This window comes from Haemaphysalis longicornis, unplaced genomic scaffold (genome assembly GCF_048455015.1).
Source record: "Haemaphysalis longicornis isolate Haplotype H1 unplaced genomic scaffold, Haemaphysalis longicornis Haplotype H1 scaffold_4, whole genome shotgun sequence".
Taxonomy (NCBI): domain Eukaryota; kingdom Metazoa; phylum Arthropoda; class Arachnida; order Ixodida; family Ixodidae; genus Haemaphysalis; species Haemaphysalis longicornis.
The window spans coordinates 206,540,280-206,553,397 of NW_027526361.1; the positions used below are offsets into that span (position 1 = coordinate 206,540,280).

General features: G+C 41.8%; 1 long non-coding RNA gene across 1 annotated transcript; it reads right to left on the minus strand.

Annotated features, from left to right (window-relative positions):
* Window positions 1–6,189: 6,189 nt before the first annotated feature.
* On the minus strand, window positions 6,190–8,687 carry LOC144180753 (uncharacterized). Its single transcript, XR_013324539.1, has 3 exons — window positions 8,632–8,687; window positions 7,230–7,306; window positions 6,190–6,424 (listed from the first exon to the last, which is right to left on the minus strand). It is a non-coding gene; the product is annotated as an uncharacterized LOC144180753 (long non-coding RNA).
* Window positions 8,688–13,118: the final 4,431 nt, after the last annotated feature.

A 13,118-nucleotide genomic window follows, 5' to 3' on the forward strand; every position in this document is an offset into this window, starting at 1 on the left:
CTCATAGCTTTTAACTGATTTTATTTCTTGTTCTCTCCTCATCAAATCACTTTGTGTTTGGCGCTCTTTGCCCATGTCGGCCTTGCGCCAATAAAATCAAACCATCATCATCATCATTTTTACACGCTTTAAAACAAAACCTCCACATTTACACGATGTGTGAGTGCCCCAAATGAACCCAGAATAGAAGTAATTAAAAAAATGCTTGATTGCAGAATTGATTGTGTCTTGCACCCAACTTTGCAATTATTCCACAAAATTGTGTTTCTATTATCATACTATAATATTGATTAATGCATTTGTATTCAGTGCAGCACGACTGCGCGCGCAACAAGGACTTACCAGAACTCCCGCAGGATTTCCAACTTTTTTCTGGCCCCAAATTGTCGCAATTGTTCATTCAAATGGGTGCTTTCTATTACGTTTTTGTGCTTTCTATCCCTTCGCTGCCTTTTGTTTATTCGTTTGTTCACTTGTTATCTTCCCGATATGTACAGTAAACTCCCGATGAGGAATTCGCAGGAACTTTGAGTCTTTGTTCATATTAGAAGAAACTTGTTTGAAGCGGCAAAGTTTGTACGGCAAAGGCAAGGACTGAGTTTAAAATGTTCAAAGCACAGAGAGCCCGACAAAACCTAATTGCTTCCTACAGAAATCGAACCTACGAATTACTAAAGGACGTCCGACAAAATACGGAAGAATACTTTAGAAAGAGCGATACTTCAGACACTAATCAGAGTAGTGGAGCAGTGAATTGCAAGGCCCAAGTTACGACAAAAACAAACGTGAATTGGCAAGGTGCAGCAACACTGACAACCGCCGATTTCATGCCTAATGGTGAAAAGACTAAATCCATCAAGGTTACCGCTGGCAATAAGGTATCAGATCAACGGGCACGGATTTTTTCCACGGCTGGACAAGCGCAAGCGAACGACACAAGAAACGACTCTACCATAGACGACCTACCGTCACATGCAACACCCAAGGAGCCTTATAGTTTTCCTGCACCTCAAGTGACCACCGCGGAAATGTGCGAGTAGAGACCCCAGGGTGATTTCGAACTATTCGCCGGTCGAAGACGGAAGGAAATGTTTGTTATTGCGTGACCTTCGTTGTCCTCCAGAGTTAACACGTATGGTTACGAAAAAAAGGTCCGCAAGACTAGCACAGCAAAAACTGCCAAGAGAAAACGTGCGAAGATGGAGGAGCAGGAAGCTGTTTTAAATCTCATTTCAACCCCACTGCGAAAGTATGGTGGCCGCAAGGTAAATGTTGCGGATTGGAAAAATACCCGTTGGCACCGGCAGCTTTCAGCGAAAGGGCGTACAGTCCACCGCGAGCGAAGACACAGAGATGAGTTAGCCACCAGGACGCGCCTCATTTTCTGTGAAAGCCAGCATACGTCCACTGCGTTCCACGTTCATCCGGCTGCCACAAAGAAAAATGACGTAGGGTGGAAACAGCAAGTAATTCGTGCAACCAAGACCGGGAAAACAAGCTCAACTGGTGTCCCCCCAACACTGTTTCTAGGGGCCGCAGAAGTTCGGTTCATGAACCAACCAACCCCAAGGCATAGTTAACCTCGATGGAGATGGAAGCCACACGATGTCTAACTCATTTGGATAGCATGGACATGGAAGGATCTCTCCATGGACTAAACTATTCGGACGCGGACTATGCTCGTTCGGTTGCGCGGGGGGAGGTTGTTTTAAAAGAAGTAGCTCTGCCTCTCTCGTGCCCCATAATCATCATGATGAGTTCACAGGATTAAATGAATCATCAGGAGGGGTCTCGGCGGCTCGTCTCTTTGTCTACAATCATAGCCAGCATCAGACAAAGCAGTTCCAGTAATAAATTGTTTTCAAACTTGCGGGTCATGCACTTCGCATTACATTTCCTTTATGCTGATGGCTTTGTGTTCCCATAAATGCCATACTTTCGCGGAGAGTACTAAAGCAGGCGAACGAACGAACCGATGAACAGGTGTTTGGGGGAACGGGGAACTCATCAAATAATGCTTACAAGCAAAAATACAAAACGACAACAGAAAGATCGAAAGAGGTTATCAACAATAGCGCAGAGACATTTTATAGAGCACCTAATGCCAACCCCGGAAGAACACTCACAATTTCACTATTCTCCACGCTAACTTTGTGGCGAATGCGCTAGTGTAATACACGTAACAAAACTTTTTCTTGCGAAAATTTTTGCATGTGTTCTAGATTATTACGAATGTGAGTATTCACGTAAAATGCCTAAATTGGTACGGTAATTTGGACCCGCCACTGGAATTTGACACTATTATTAGACTGTTTACTGCTTCTTTCAGAGTTCGTAACATGCATAAAAATGATTGACATTGTCACCTGTAATACTTTGTGTTTTTTCACACTAAGTGGGACAATTATTATTCATTTAGTAATGCAGTTTCGGTACTATTCCACGCGAAAAAATTGGTTGCATGATTTGGAGGTAATACAAGAATTTCATTGAGTCAAAAAGTGGGAATGATACAGAGGATTTTTTTTCTTTAGCCACCAAAACAAAACAGCAATTAAGGGAGAACAGCTCGTTGGTGGGGATTTCTTCACCGAGCTTCCTAGTCCGGCCAAACACAGACGCTACGAAAAGTGCAATCTGAGACCTCTCTGCTCATTCGCAGGTGTCGATACTTGTGAATGCCAACGTGATTTGCAATCGTTGTCTGTGGGCTTTGGACCAGCTTCTACTGGCATCCTTAAAAATGAGTTGTGCCAAAAAGTAATACTATGCACGTGACTGTCGTCATTCGGTGGCTGGGAAACAAGCTTAGATGAATAAAAAAAATATTAAGACGCACTATGAAAAGTGACATTCCGCCATGACCACGAAGAATGTGCATGTTGAATTTCCTCGAGCCTATCGAGTATTCTGCACAAGTATTGTCGGGATTACGGCTTGTAGTGCTAATACTTGGGCAATTTTAAGCCTTTTCGTTTCCTTTGCGCCAAGGAAACAATCAGAGTCTTTGGGATCAACCTAAACAAGCGATATTGTGGAAAATAGTAGGAGACGACGGGGTGGTATGTTTCATTCACAGGGAGATAGAAGGAAATGTGGAACAATAACTCAGTGTACACAAACATGTCGGACTCGCGGGAGTCAAGCTCAAAAAACAATAAAGGTTAGATACATTACAAGCCTATGCACCAAATGCTAGCTACGAAGATGAGGGCATAGACCGTCTCTACGAAATGTCAAGTGTGGAATAAATAATGAAACAACACACTACACGATATAAATAAGAAAATTTACCAAAAAGTAGCTTGAAGCACAGCAGGGGAAACATCAATGAGATATTTGGAATATGCACTCGCGACAGAGAACCACTGATTAGATATGGGCACAGAAATACTCTGAGGCTGCGGAACACATTTTCTCGAAAACAAAGGAGTAGAAAATTGACATAAAAAGCTTCGACGGAATGTCAAATAACCAAGTCTACTTAATATTAACTGTCAACTCATGTGTTGTGTGGGACATGGAGGTACTAGGCAAGCTTTCCAACATTGATTGTAGGATAGGCACGTGAAAATGAGGCTTAATCTCTGAAGACGAAGACGAAAATAAGCGAAACGTAAAAAACTCACTATTGAGTCAGGTAAAGCTAAGACACCAGAATCCTTCAGGTGAAATTTGCTTCATGAACGGTTGAGAACGAGGAGAGTGTTAGAACTCTAATTCACAACCTAGTACCCCTGTGAAACGTGTCTATTTGAGTGCACTTGAGCCAAGTGGACTGGGGCTCCCCGAATGACACTATTGCTGCGCGCTCATAAACAACGAAGTAAGGTGCCTTTGGTGTCGATGCCAGGGAAGATAGCTGGCGTGAATATTTCGAGAAGTTAATGGAAATTCCACCTCTTTTTCACATGAGTGACAAAGTAGACACTACATTGTGTATACGTTGTTCAACAATGCAACCCGCGTCTCGCACAAGTCTTCAAAAAGAGCCGTTGGCACTGAGACTGAACACAGGAGGTCATGTTTTTATTGTTGTTCACTGCGGAGCGAACAGCAGCAGCATTGTAGTGGAGGGGAAATTATCAGGCCGCGGGGTTTTTATTCGAAAAGATTGAAACAGGAACACGACCACAAAGCCACAACATAAGACTAACGCGAACACCACGGAAAACGGTAGCATAGAGCAACTAATTAGAATTTTTAGATTATTTGTATTTTCGGATGATTCAAACTTAATGGCGCGGTGCCGCGATGCCCTATAAAGCCCGATGTTAAAAAATTTTGTAATACTGACGCCAATTTAGTCCGCCTCTAATAATTGGTACTGCGAATCGCCATAGTTGCAGCCACTGTCGAAAATTGGAGCTGGGTAGATAAAAACTCGACCAGGTATCGCTGGTAGAAAGTTTTTATCGTCGCCAATTGTTCGAGTGATTACCTGTTCCGAGAACAACAAGGACTGCTTCTTTGCGCTTCTCAGCAACCTGGGCCCACTCGTGCGCGCCTGGGGCCTTGTTACAACGGCTATAATCAGAAATAGTTTCCACCACTGCGCCTCCAGTGACGCTGACACGAACACCATTAAAATTCCAGGGACGGTTCCCTTTCATGTCCGAGCTGAGCTCGGGGAAATGACTTCGGCGATTTAATGATTGTAGACAACTGCGCGGCTGTGTGCGGGGCTGTCACAAAAGACGTAATTATCGCGGATTTCTTCGGCGAAGACGAACTTGCCATGGACGATGACGACGCGAGTGAAGAACATGAAGCATTGGTAAGACCTTCATTGTCAATAGTAATGGGAAGCCTCGGTTACGAACGGCTGTTCTTAAGCTTTGAGAATGGGGAAGAAGACATGTTCTAGCCCATTAGAGTTCTCGAAGATCAAACAAAGGCGATGGGATTTAGAAAAAAAGCAAAGAAAATTCACCGAATTCATTTCCCAAAGAAGTATCCCATGGGGCCGCTCTCAATTTCGGTTTCCAGTTTTGCTGTCTTACCCCATTTTGTTTGTTCGAATATCCGTTAATTGTAACTCGTTAGATGGAACCATAAAATTTGAAGTAACGAGCTTTCACTTTATTATACCGTCATCTTGATAGCAGCAGACCTCCTAGTGGCGTGGAAAAAACATGGGTCAATTCAATTCCTATTCCCGGAAAATCACCTAATGGTCCGGCGGCACTTCATCCCATATATCTGACCCTCACCATGGGGCTACCTTTCGAACGTGTGGTTGCACGCGTAATAAAGGATTCACAATTGTATAAACACCATGCATTCACTTGAGTTGAATCATGGTTTCTGTCCTACCTTTCAATTTTGGACAGCCTGATAATGATGACTTATGATCTTGAAGGTTCTAATTAGCCAGGTGACCAGTATTCTCCTTGTTGTGAACATCGAAAAATCTTTCGGCACTGCCTGGCCAAAAATACTACGTCTTCTCGAGTTGGCAGCTAAGGCCATTTCTGGGGGGTTTTCTGCTCGAGCATTGCAAAACAGTTCAGCGGATGAGGAGTTCAATACGCCTTGAGTGGCACATCGAGAAACGCCGCATTGTGCCGTTTAAAGCCCGACACTAACTGATGTCTCGATTGCGTAATCTTTATGGGCTCTTCAAAAGGTTCCGTAGAAAGGACTACTATTTATGCCGATGACATGACGTTGCCGAGGAAAAACGGTGATTTCATAACACAACAACACACTATGCATCTAATATTCCCTTCAAATTGGAAGTCCTTTGCAATCGTTGGCTTGGCCTCTCAGTTCAAGAACGTAAATAGCATGTACAAGTACGTGGATACCACCACACAGATAAACCTACCGTTAGAAGCACGCTGTACAAAGACTCTTTAAACCCCGCTGTTGAGCTTCTTAGCCGGTGAACCCAGAGATTCCAGCCCAACAGTTTTTGACATGTTCAAACAATGGGCGGGTAATTTATTTTTTTAAGATACCTTAAAAGCTAAATGAGAGCATAAAAGATTAATAGGGCGTTGCTTTATCATGCCGCTTTCTCACCTACACTGAGGCCTTATTCAATCTAAGCAATGGTACATTCTGCCATAAAATCCGAAAGCATTTTTACTAACCGTAACAAAAGGAAAAGATACACACACATTCTCACAAAATGCATGCACCCAATAAAAGTGGTTAAGTAATTTGAGGCCAAATATTCAGCAAGGTAAAGTAGAGGGTACAAGCTTTATATCAAGAGCCAAAGATACCCGGCATTCTCGAACAAAGACTGCCATGGTTGAGCTCTGTTTCTGTCCAGCTTGACCCCCCTAGCCACAAAGAGATGCAAGGCACTCCGGGGGTACAAAACCCTGTCGCTCTTCAGCAACATCGCCATCGGCCCGCTCGCTGGCTTGCATGTCAGCTCTAGCATCAGGAGCATCATTCAGTACGGGTTGTCCTGAAAAAATGGGTGGAAATGGAGAATACGGAGCTAATAAGCTTCGCGTCCTCTCATTCTAAGGTACCGATTACGACCCTACAAAAAAATAGAAGAATTCAAGAGGCAATTAAATAGTCACCCCAAAATTCCGCCCATAATGAGGAAAGTGACTGTAAGAAAATTTTTGGGAATAAAAAACGGGAACGCTTCAACATAAGCTATACCAACCATTACTCTCCTACTTTTTCAAAACATAAGAAAACGAAGGTTTTATTTTACATCACAATATTACTACATCATGTATAGCAGGGTATACCAAACGACAAACGCGCATCCATGCTGCACTTACAACCACAGAAACCCCAAAGAAGGGCGTTAAAAAATGGGAAGCCCGAAATATGCATGATTCCCATTTTTTAAATACAAATACATTATTTTGTTGTCTACGTGAATGGCGCAGCAAAGTAAACATTTTTGATTTGCGAACATCGCTTTACTATTAAACACATAATCTTTCTCTCAGTGTTCGCTTCGTCTTATGTAGAGGGCAAGAATTCAAAAGCTCAATTCTTTTAATAATAAATGGAAGACAACATCTATTTCCGCATATTGGCACTCCTTGGGGAAGGTCGCCATTGCTCACTCTAGAAACTGATATTTTAGACAACTTACTGTAATAAAAATATTGTGTACATGTTTGATCGACAGCACTGTTGTTAGAGAGAACTTAACATTGGCGCTTAAAGCTAGATGTGCACGCTTCACAACGCGGGTTATGAAGAAAATGCATTGAAGAAATAGTGTGTGCTGTAAGACTTCCTACCGGACACAAGCAGAAGGCCCAAAACAGCCACAAGAAGCATGAAGAGTTGCAGCTTCATGATGACAACCTGGAAAAGACTGCAGTGCAAAAAACGCATTCGCGTTTTTTATACCAGTTAAAAGTTTTTAAAAACATACTATTAAATATAGCTTTTATAGTTTAAACACAATATTTGTCCCTTTCGAAAAGGAGCGTTCCAATTTTTATTCTATGTAACAATTTTTAGCGGCCAGTGCTTTGTGGTAAGTGGTTCCGGGAATATTAAAGAGCAAGAAAAATGTACACTTAAACTCCACTGATTTTATTTATTGGAGGCACCTTGGCAGAAGATTCGTGCAGCCTTCTACAACCACATATTTTTACCCTTTCCAGCTAAGGTACAGATGTATACGTTGCCCAAAGATCAAAGCCGGAATTGTTGGTTCATGTTTTTGAAGAGAGAGCCAGTGGCAAAGACGCTGCACAATGGGGAAGGAAGCACGCACGGACGGCACTGGCATGAAACTGTATATACCACGTTTGTGCCGGGAACTGTTTATTCCACCTCTGTTTCCAACTGTTTATTGAACTTTGGCTTGCCGCGTTCATGGGTGCTCGAATTCTGCAATTCCTGCCATCGACGCAACTGGCTCATTGCGAGAGCGCGTGCGCCCAACTGTTTCCGGTTTGAGCCCAACGGCCATTTGAAATGCTTGCAAACTACCGTCCTTTATTATAATTGACATTTTTATGCGAGGTTGGCAAAGATTCAACCTTGCCACATGCAAATCTCAAAAAAGACGCTCCTGATTTGCTCGCTTGTTTTATTGAAGTAGTACCGGACGCACAGACTTGCTCATATAAACTCCTGAGCATGGAAAAGAGCTGTGGTGTGTTTTTGCAGTGATATGATATATTTTGTAAGCAAAATTTCAAAATGTGCGGCAGTTGGCAAAGGTATTTCGTTTTTACTTGTTAAGCCCTTAATGCTGCACATGAGTCTCAGGCGACATATCGCCTAACAGTTGTACTGCTAGAAGCAACGTGGCAAAATATGATCTATTTTGAATGCTGAGACCGTTATAATCCGTTTTGTTAGAATTACGTACCGCAATTTGAGTTAAGATCCACTAAGACCCATGTGAGAATATTTGAGTTTCCCTCCAGTAATATTGCCTTTTACGCCCAATTCACGATTTTAGAAATACAAACACGTTTGTTACTCATTATTTGTGTGAATGCAGTAGTGTGCGGAAATAAATTTTACAAAAAATATTGTAAAAAGACAGAGTTGCTCTACTTACAACTACCCAAGCCTAGGTTTGAACAACTAGCTCGAAAAGCGTTCTTGGAATCGGACGCTTTTTCTCAAGAAATGCGTGTTTTTGAATGACCATTGCTCATATAGGTTTCCAAAACTTACCTTCGGCGAAGGAAGATAGGTTTCTCGTCGCCTGTAGGCTCGGCCTAAAATTCAACGAGGAAAGCAAGAGTGGAGGCACTCTTTTATTTCTCGCATTGTGAGACACGTGACTAACCCAAATTCCTGATGTTTTTTTTCATCTAGTGACAACATATCACCCTTACATCAAATTACAGAATATTTCCGGGGCGGACAAGATTACAAAACATTTCGTTTAGCGTATTTTAAAAAAATCACTAATATATCATAATGCCATGATGTTTTGAAAACGGACATATCACAAAGTTGGGCTTGACATCTCTTATGAACAAAGCAGCTGTACCTTTATTTTTCAAGGCCCTGTACGCCGTGAAGAATGAGTGAAATCTATCTTCCATTTGCTTTATCTTCCACCGAGCTGGGCACACAAATACCAGAAATATTTTAGTAAGATTTTGCCCGCGGGACATTTGCGACAAAAACATGTCAAAGAAAGGAAGTATCTACGGCGACGTTTTTTTACAAACAAAACCATACCATTTATTAAGCCATGTATATAACTTTGAACACGCACCAAACTTTGTACATTTTGTGATGTTTTGTATCGGATGATAAGTGCGCCAGCTTTGCGGTAACAAACAAAAGTTGTGTTTTAAAAATTGTATGTCGGTTAACAGGAAGTAATGTACCCTTGGAATTTCGGCTGGCAGTAAAGGTCACCGATATAGGACACGTTGTTCTTCACCAACATCACGTATTTGTACAAGAGTCTTGATTTCATTGCAAAATTAATTTATAACCAAGCTCACTTCATCTTTTTGGGCGTCCGAATGTTGTTTACTGTTTGCGGAGTCAGACAGTGTTAGCTTAGACAAAAAATAATTAAGAATTTGAACACTGGCAGTCAAGAGTTTCAGTAAAGAAATCAAGTATCACGTTTCCTTTCAAATTTCGAAAAGCAAAGCACTTCTCAGCCGTGCGGATCTAACCCTGCCTCAGAGTAACCCTGTCGGCAAATAGCCATGCCAGCCTGTGCACACAAAGTCAAGTGAGCTTAATTTACATTTTTCGCTGGAGTAGAGGACTCCTTTTGGTAAATAGTACAGCACACTACTAGCGGTATCGCGGTACATCAATATACTATACCTTGTTTCTTCAGCCATCAAACAAACTCATCTGCCCGAACAGGAAGATCCATCACCCATTTTTCTTTTCGTTTTTCCTTCCGCTTCCTTCAAACATATGTGCACTTGGCAATGTAAGAGCCAATTGCAGACGCTGTTTTGTCAACATGCCGATAGATAAATCAACAGAACACTGGGCTCAACCGAAAAAACTTGTAAATTGAGCGGTTCACCAGTACACCCAATCCGAAGACCGTGCGAATGTTTTACTGTAGTTATCGTTCAGCTTATATGCAGGTACGATCAGAACGAATTGAGCCAGTTATAAGATAGGAAATTGTTGGAATCGCTGAAGCAGCTTTGGACTATTTGGACTCGTTTGAACTTTAACACAATTGTTTGCCAACGTTTTCAGTGAAGCTGTTTCCATTTATACCAAACAGGCTATTATACAGCGTCTTCATGTACCAACATAGCCTGTACTGACATGTTGGGAGATGGTTTGTCTCAGCGTTTCTAATATGCATTCGTGCCTTTCGAAATCAAATAATAAAACAGCCGCGCATTGCCTTCTTGTTACGTTTGCAGTAAATATGTGAAAATATTTGTAGTTCCCTTTTCTTTATATCTGCTGTCTCTTTGTGCCTCGTGACAGCCCCTGGATATCTTGCTACCATGTCCAAATAATTATTCCCGCAATATGAATAGCGCTTTCATTATCACAAATGTCTCATCTACGTATCGCACGCCTGTACCCTACAACCTAAAAAGATTTCTCGACAGCTCGGAGTATCGTGTTCTGGCCCAACGTAAAAACTTTTTTTTGTTTTATTGATGCTGCTAAACAACGTCATGATGCCAGGTTCAGAATCCTCACGTCAATTTTACCCTGCATATTTTTACAAAAGGGTTTAGAAGTGCAACCTAAAAAGTAACGAATGCTACGAAACGTTGGCACAATAACGCCAATAGAAAAACAGATTACATCGTAGCAACCTCTGACTTCTCATATGCTAGGTCGTGGCGAAAAGTTTTGAATAAATGTAGGCATAAGTATCAATATGCATTCAGCAGCAGTTCTGTAGACTTGATCACTAGCACATTTTTCTGTACAGAGTATGCATATAATGCCAAATTACCGCAGCGATGCCGTGAGACGAGGAGATAACGTCACCCTGCTGCTCACCGCGGAGCCTGCCCCGTGGATATCACACCACCCTGTGAAAGCGATGCATTTGTTACTGCTCGAATTGCTTGCGCATGTTCATGGCCGTTATTTCATAATCCATTCATCCCCAGCACCAACCATCCTAAAACTTCTAGCTTTCCGTTATTTCTCCCGATGTGCATAAAACAAGCTTTTGATTGAACTCATGCTGGCCCATAACTTCCTTTTTTGCACAAAATATTTCAGATCCCTATTTTCGAACAAAACACTGGGTTATTGTATTTCATATGCGCTAGTACTTTGTATAAAGAAAAGTTCGAGGAAGCATTTTCCTGTACTTTCCAGCTAGTATTTTCGTTTTCTATGTTCGTTTGGTTGTTGGTGCGGCAAAATTGGTTAACCGCTTTTGAGGATTTTCACCTTTACTTTAGCAGGAAGACACCCTCGAACACGTCATTTAATTTGCCAAGTAAGCAGATCCTGCTGATAGATTGCAAAACACTGTCACTCCAACATCTTTTCATAACTCCACAATTTTCTGATAACGTCACACATTCACGAAGAGATGTGGCATGCTTTTTGACATCATTTAAAAAGAAGATACTCTTCAGTGGTACAGGTCCAGAACCTTCGGCCGAGAGCCACGTCCTTAGGAAAAGCCCTGCGAAATGAGACAATATGGAACTTAGCAAAGCACTAGACTGCCTACCGACCTCCACCGCGTCAACCGACTCCGAAAACCTAACCTGCCATTGTACCCCATATACTGTTCACCTTGTGAAAGCAATGTTACACAAGCAAAATTTTCCCACAGTAGAAAGCGTGCCATTTGTAGCCCTGGCCACCATGCTATCTTGTACGCACACACTAACCAACAATAGTTATTTAGGATATCATAAGATAAAATAAAATTCCTTTTTGCGACGCCATGTGGCACACGGTAAAATGCGGCATTATAATCTTTCTGCTTGCTTGTGTGCGCGTGTTTGCGTGTGTGTGTGTTGGGTGGGCTGAAGACACTGATGATGGCAAAGATGAAATGATCCATAATTTTTTTGTTTAGTGACCAATAGTTTTTGAAATGTTATCAAACAGTAGAAAGTGTAGAACTAAATTACCTATAAAGGAAGCTGCATCTACTACCTGCTTTTATCTCCTCCCTTGATTTCACATATTTCAAAAACACATTTTTCAACGAGAAAAAAGACGAACTCCTCTTGCTATGCCTAGCGAGTATTCGTATTATTACCACAATAAAGACCACCGTTGTGCATCCGTGGGGAGATATAATAACAGAACTATAAAAGCAACCGTGAAGAAGACAAGCTGCCCCATGTCTGAAGTAGTTCGCCACTTCTATTTCACTCATGTATTCTCTGTCAAACAAAAACAAACACGTCGTGATCTTAGGGGATATAAACATAAACCTTCTAGATGACTCGGTCACGCATGTTAATGAATACAATAATTGCTTTCTTTGCTATGGATATGAGACACTAATTCACGCACCGACCCGTTCTTCGAGCACCAACTCAGGGACACTTATGGATCATGCGCTAACAAATGCCCTTACCCCACCTGAAGCGTTTATCATTCGAGCAAGCATTACTGATAATTATCCAATAGCCCTTCGTTTTCACTGTGCAAAAACTATTCAAAAGATCAGTCATACAGAACAATATTCAACAAACAGCAATTCCGAGAGTTGATGTCATGCGCTCCCTGGTCCCGAATATTGTCGTGTCAAGATGCTCAGTCATCGTACAGTGAATTTACCGCGATAATAAACAAGTGCAGAACGTCGTCTACATCTACAGTGAAGTGTCATAAAAACTACTAATTCCCTGAGAACCCCTGGTTAACTCCCGGATTGCTCAAAAGCATGCGTAAAAACGAAAACCTGTACAAAAAACTAAGCGGCAACCATTCAATGCCGCGCTTCTCTGGCGGTACAAAAAATATTCTGTTACTTTAACGCTATTGCTAAAAACCGCTAAAAAGAATTATTACGAACGACGAATAAGTGAAACCGGTAGTAACCTCGGAAAGCAGTGGCGTATCATTCACGAATTTCCGAATAACAATGCTCCTCAGAATGTTATCTCAGAAATACAACACAACGGTCTTTCGCTCACCACAAACAAAGAAATCGCTAACGCCTTCAGCTCATTTTTTTCGACAACATTTAATGTAACGAATGCACCCTCCTTTACCTC